The following is a 6,912-nucleotide window of genomic DNA, read 5'->3' on the forward strand; positions in this document are numbered from 1 at the left end:
TGCTGAACTACAACTCCCATGATCCCTGGCCATACCTGCTGGGGCTGATGGGTCAAAGGTTCCCCACATTTGAACTAAAAGGGACTGAAAACTGATGCAAAAGGTGTGCATATAGTGTGGTTCCATTCAACATTTGGAATATAAGAAAAAGCTGGAGAAGTCCTTGTGCAAAGGCTACATAATCCAAAACTCCAAAATCCAGGGAGAGACTTGAATGAGGATGCAGAAGCATCATCCCTAAGTAAAACTACAACACGTTTCCATGCACACATTGTGATGGGATTGCAGATGTGCCTTGCAGTTCAAAGAGAAATGTTGGCACAGGAGGCTGAGATTCTGGTGTAGACTAGTCTTATACACCTACAGGAAATCTATATCTAAGGGTTACACCCAACTAAGTCCTGCTCAGAGTAGACCCATTAAACTTAATGGATCTAAGCCCACCCTGCTCATTGATTTCAAAGGGTCTACTCTGGGTAGTATTAACGCTGCATACAACTCTGTGGACATCTTTATGAGGAAGGGCTGTAACTTTGCAATATGCAGAAGGTTCCAGGTTGAATGCCTGGCAATTCCAGGTAGGGATGGGAAGAGCCCCAGCTGGAAACCCTGGAGAGCCACTGCCAATCAGTGTAGACAATCCTGAGCTAGATCGTGAACCATGGGCCCATGCAGCCTTCATCCTAATTTCATGCAGCTGGAGTGGAGCCAGGGAGGAGAGTGAGTGAGAAAAAATGCAATGGAAAATATATGAAATGAATGGAGTGATGTAAGTAGGAGAGTTGGGGGGAAGCCCTCTGAAAGTGATTAGCTCACCTCTCTGGCAAGAATGAGCTGACTCTTCTCTGGTAGCCCACTGGGGGCGGGGAGAAAGAGAGGAGTGGCAGAATGAATGAATGAAAGGGGTGACAGAGAGAGGGGGGTCACAGAAAGAGATGAAAGAGAGGAAGAGAGAGAACAGGATGACACACACACACAGAGAGAGATAAGGGTGGTAGAGAGAAAGAAGGGAGTGGCAGAGAGGGTGGTTGTGACCCCCATACACTAAGCTCTGTGTGGGATAAATCCAGATTCATAGGCTTAATGCATGAATGGGTTAAGACCATAGAGTAGACTGTTCTGTCAAACTTAGCTAGGTTACTCCCCCTAACCTTGAGAGGTTATCAAGCCTTGGTTCTTTCCTTCCACTGTGTGAACCCTACCAGGTTTAAACTCAATCCTCCAAGCTTAATCTATGTGGCTTTAGCAAGCTGTCATTGTTTTTCTGAACAAATAATTTAGAAAACATTTGGAACCATTTTGAAACCTGAGTTATACATACTGCCTGTCTTTCTTGCTGCTGTATAGAAAAGTACATGAATCTGACCTTTGATGAGTTGGTAAGTAAACCATTTTTAACTTACCAAATGTGTGGTTTCTTTCTTTTCTAAGGGAAGTTGGGAAATTTGGAAGCAATTTAGGGATATTTTAAAAAGTTTAACAGCCTCTATTTCCACACTTTACTTGGCTGCATGTTTTGTGATTTTAAATCTCTGCTGGGGCTTGCCCCAAACCTGGATCTAGGCATCCAGGGAATTCTCCTTTTATTTTACCATATTTAGTATTTTTTATTTTTAACCAATATACAAATCAAATTAACACTCAAATTGATCCCATCCACCACTGGATTCATCCCTGCCCAATACTGGCATGTGGCCCACCAACAGATTAGAAGGGCATCCCTCCCTTTACCAATTGTTATTTTGTCTGTCTCTCCTCTCTACTCGTCCCTACCTTTCTGGGGACTTTGGGTAAGAATCTGCTCTGAGTCAGGGGTTGGTGCTAGAGATGCAAAATCTTCCTCTTGACACTCTGACTCATCATCATCATCATCATCATCATCATTGAAATGACCATTATTTTCTACAGAGATAGATACAAAGTAGATAATGATTCCCCCCCCCCATACCGTACCAACCGAGGATGCGCTGTGAACACACCAATGGGGTCCAAGAACCTAATTCTGAACCATTTAAGTGTGTATACTTGGAAACTTGGGCCTGGGCCAAAAGATTTTTGAGAAACTGCCCCTCACAAACATTGATCCAGTCCCCTTTCCTAGTTCATCAATCTTTCAAAGGTTGAGGAAGTGCTGTAGCTCAGTGGTAGATCATCTGCTTTGCATGCAGAAGGACCCAGGTTAAATCCTTTCTTACCTCCCTTTTGACTCTCAGCACTGGTGGTTTCTTCTGGTCCAGGTTGAGGTGTCTGAGCTGGAGGAAAAGTTGTCTCTGGTCCCAATTGAGCTTGGGCGGTGGGAGCTGAAGAAGAAGATTAGAGGTGAAACTTGTGTTGTATCTTTTTTGGGGGGAGGGAGGCATGTGGGTTTCCCAGGGGTATATGGTTGGCCAGGGTGGAAAACAGGAAGCTGGACTAGATGGTGAGGTCTGAATCTAGATTCAATCCAGATCATGCAAACATCAGCAGAGCCCAAGTGGGTCTGATTAGCCACCTCTCTCCTGTTCTTACCCCCCTTCTGACCCTCTGCACTGGTGGTTTGTTCTGGTCCAGGGTGAGGCGTCTGGGCTGAAGGTAAAGTAGTCTTTGGTCTTAATAGAATGTGGGGAGTGGGGGCTGAAGAAAAATGCCATAGATGAAACTTGTGGTTCAGCCTTAGTAGTATCAGATGCATATATTTCTCCATGGGGATTTTTGACCCATGAAAGGCCAGCCTGTTTTCCTCCACTCGTGACAGGTGTCTATAGTTGCAAATCAAACAAATATTAGAAAGGATGTTGAGTGTCCAGGAAGCCCTGTCATCCAAAGGAAATGGAACCAGGTGGTACCTCTGTGCAGAAATTCCTATCTCAACTCAAAAGTGAGGACTGCCCAATATTCTATATGACACATCAAAAGAGCTAAATTAAGTATTTGTCTTGCCACCTTTCCCCCTTTTTTCTTACCTCCTTTCTGACCTTCGGCACTTGTAATTTGTTCTGGTCCAAGGTGAGGTGTCTGGGCTGGAGGGAATGTTGTTTCTGGTCTTAATGGAACCTGGGGAGTAGGCTCTGAAGAAAGAGTTCAGAGATTAAACTTGGGGTGCAGACCTGGGAGTGGTAGCTGAACTGTGGGGTTCTGTGCCTCCCTGAAGGAATGCCCACTTGCTTCAATTCATTCTTGACATTTATATTTGTAAATTAAGCAAATATCACAAAAGACATTGTGGGTGTTCAGGGCAGTCTACCACCAAAATAAAATGCAGTTGGGTGGCATCTCTTCCCAGAAATTCTAGTCACCTCTTAGACGTGGGGAAAACACAATATTCTAGATCAGTGGTTCCCAATTGGTGATCTGAGAACCCTGAGGGGTCTGCATAACACACCCCGGGGCGTCTGTGGCACCATTCACATAACAAAAACTACAATAGGTATGTCAAATTTTCAAAAGCATGGGGTGCATGGCTTGGCTTTTCAAAAACAGAGGGCCAGGAGCACGTAGCTAATTATGAACTACTGTTCTAGATGACTCAAATGGCAACAGATCCCAACCAGTGGATTAGACACCTCTGTTTCCATTCCTACCTCCCTTCAGAATGGTGGTTTGTTCTGGTACAGGGTGAGGCGTCTGGACTGGAGGTAAAGTTGTCTCTGGTCTCAATGGAACCTGTGGCGTGGGGGCTGAAGAAAGAGTTCAGAGATTATTGTTCTAGGTGACTCAAATGGCAACAGATCACAACCAGTGGATTAGACACCTCTGTTTCTATTCCTACCTCCCTTCAGAATGGTGGTTTCTTCTGGTCCAGGGTGAGGCGTCTGGACTGGAGGTAAAGTTGTCTCTGGTCTCAATGGAACCTGTGGTGTGGGGGCTGAAGAAAGAGTTCAGAGATTAAACTTGTGGTGCAGACTTGAGAGTAGCAGGTAAAGACATTTCTCTGTGGCGTTCTATGCCTCCTTGAAGGAATGCCCACTTGCTTCAATTAATTCTTGACATTTATATTTGTAAATTAAACAAATATCACAAAGGACATTGTTGGTGTTCAGTGCAGTTCCACCCAAAGGAAATGCAGTTGGGTGGCATCTCTTCCTAGAAATTCTAGTCACCTCTTAGACGTGGGGAAAACACAATATTCTAGATCAGGGGTTCCCAATTGGTGATCTGCAAACCCCAGGGGGTCTGTATAACCCACTCAGAGGGTCTGTGGCACCATTCACATAACAAAAGCTTCCACAGAGATATCAAAATTTTCAAAAGCACGGGGTGCATGGCTTGACTTTTGAAAAACAGAGGGCCTGCAGTGCTTAGCTAAATAGGAACAACTGTTCTAGATGACTCAAATGGCAACACATCCCAGCCAGTTGATTAGACATCTCTGTTTCTATTCGTACTGTGATGGTGCAATGACATTCCCTCCCCTTGGCGCCATTGGGTCTGCCCTCAGGTAAATATAGTGCAACCATCTCACAGTACACCAATTACATGAATTTCTACAAATTACCCCATATTATCTAGTGGGGACTTGTGTGAGGGAAAACTTTATGATTTGGAGTCTCATGCAGGATTTGATCAAATAAACAATAAATATTTTATTAAACAAAGGACACTTCTGGTTATAATGTTATTTCAGGAAACCGTTCACCTAATAATATTTATACTAAACCTAAGGGTTGTTATGGACTTCTGATCAAGCACAGCTTGTTTTAAACTTCAGTTGCTTATGTTCAGTTACTTCGCTTCAGGTAGATGTTACAGGTTTTTAGACTAAAGGGTAAATGTTCAGCTTATTTCCAGTTATTTCACTTCAGTTCTTTCTCAGTTGCACAGCTGTTGCCGCTTAATACCTTGGTTCTTAAACAAGGTGGTACTTCTTGTCAGTTACACACCCCTTTGACAACCCTACTGCTGAGGTACTCCAAGTAACAGACTCAAGGGATCACCACACCCCTCTTAACTGGTTTGGGAGTATTCCACTTTTGTAGCAGAATCTCTCCCCTCCTGACTGGAATGAGACTTAAGTAGACGTATCTTTCCAGCTTCTACTTCTCCTGGCTCAGCCTCAGCCTCGCAGTTAATTACTGGCCCATTACTCTCACAGGACACCATACACTGTCCTTCACACTAAGCTCAGAGACTCATTTCTGTAGCTTTTGATATAATCCTCAGAGTGGATGTTTCTACCCAGAACCAACTTTTTCTCTTCTCACTCCCTATCTCCCAAACTGAAACCTGTCTCCCAACCTAAAACCTGTCTCTCCAAATCCTCTCTTTTTCAACTGCCACTCTTGGAACCTGAGCCAATCAGAAGCTGCCATTCATTAACTGTTTGCGGGCAGGGAAAAAGAAAAAGAAAACACTTGGTAATGCAACCTGCCCAGAAAAACAAACTTTTCCATCATACCTACCTTTTTTCAGAATGGTGGTTTGTTCTGGTCCAGGGTGAGGCGTCTGGGCTGGAGGTAAAGTAGTCTCTGGTCTCAATGGAACCTGTGGCGTGGGGGCTGAAGAAAGAGTTCAGAAATTATTGTTCTAGAAGACTCAAATGGCAAACAGATCCCAACCAATTGATTAGACACCTCTGTTTCCATTCCTACCTCCCTTCAGAATGGTGGTTTCTTCTGGTCCAGGGTGAGGCGTCTGGGCTGGAGGTAAAGTAGTCTCTGGTCTCAATGGAACCTGTGGTGTGGGGGCTGAAGAAAGAGTTCAGAAATTATTGTTCTAGAAGACTCAAATGGCAAACAGATCCCAACCAATTGATTAGACACCTCTGTTTCCATTCCTACCTCCCTTCAGAATGGTGGTTTGTTCTGGTCCAGGGTGAGGCGTCTGGACTGGAGGTAAAGTTGTCTCCGGTCTCAATGGAACCTGGGGAGTGGGTTCTGAAGAAAGAGTTCAGAGATTAAACTTGTGGTGCAGACTTGGGAGTGGCAGCTGAAGAGATTTCTCTGTGGGGTTCTGTGCCTCCTTGAAGGAATGCCCACTTGCTTCAATTCATTCTTGACATTTATATTTGTAAATTAAGCAAATAACACAAAGGACATTGTGGGTGTTCAGTGTAGTCTACCACCCAAATAAAATGCAGTTGGGTGGCATCTTTTCCCAGAAATTCTAGTCACTTCTTAGACGTGGGGAACACACAATATTCTAAATCAGTGGTTCCCAATTGGTGATCTGCGGACCCAGGGGGTCTGCATAACCCACCCAGGTGGTCCGTGGCACCATTCACATAACAAAAGCTACTATAGAGATATCAAATTTTTCAAAAGCATGGGGTGCATGGCTTGGCTTTTCAAAAACAGGGGGCCTGCAGTACTTAGCTAATTAGGAACAACTGTTCTAGATGACTCAAATGGCAACAGAACCCAAACAGTTGATTAGACACCTCTGTTTCCATTCCTACCTCCCTTCAGAATGGTGGTTTCTTCTGGTCCAGGGTGAGGTGTCTGGACTGGAGGTAAAGTCGTTTCTGGTCTCAATGGAACCTGTGGAGTGGGGGCTGAAGAAAGAGTTCAGAAATTATTCTTCTAGATGATTCAAATGGCAACAGATCCCAATCAGTTGATTAGATACATCTGTTTCCATTCCTACCTCCCTTCAGAATGGTGGTTTGTTCTGGTCCAAAGTGAGGTGTCTGGACTGGAGGTAAAGTTGTCTCCGGTTTCAATGGAGCCTGGGGGCTGGGGGCTGATAAGAAATGTCAGAAGTGAAACTTGTGGTGCAGCCACAGTCATATCAGATGCATACATTTCTCCATGGGGATTTTTGACCCATTGATGGTTTTCCTCCTCTCCTGCTAGGTATCTATATTTGCAACAAGCATATATCACAAAGGACATTGAGTGCCTAGTAAGGTCTGTCATCCAAAGCAAATGTAACCAGGTGGTGATTCTATGCAGAAATTCCTATCTTAACTCAAAACTGAGGACTGTGCTATAGTCT

At 44.3% G+C, this 6,912-nt stretch overlaps 1 long non-coding RNA gene across 1 annotated transcript; it reads right to left on the minus strand.

The window, feature by feature from the left end:
• Positions 1-2,950: 2,950 nt before the first annotated feature.
• Positions 2,951-6,643, minus strand: LOC307222615. The gene is made up of 4 exons (XR_013841816.1): positions 6,562-6,643; positions 6,374-6,469; positions 5,757-5,852; positions 2,951-3,047 (listed from the first exon to the last, which is right to left on the minus strand). It is a non-coding gene; the product is annotated as an uncharacterized lncRNA (long non-coding RNA).
• Positions 6,644-6,912: the final 269 nt, after the last annotated feature.

This window comes from Podarcis cretensis (genome assembly GCF_951804945.1).
Source record: "Podarcis cretensis genome assembly, chromosome: 8".
NCBI classification, from domain to species: Eukaryota; Metazoa; Chordata; class Lepidosauria; order Squamata; family Lacertidae; genus Podarcis; species Podarcis cretensis.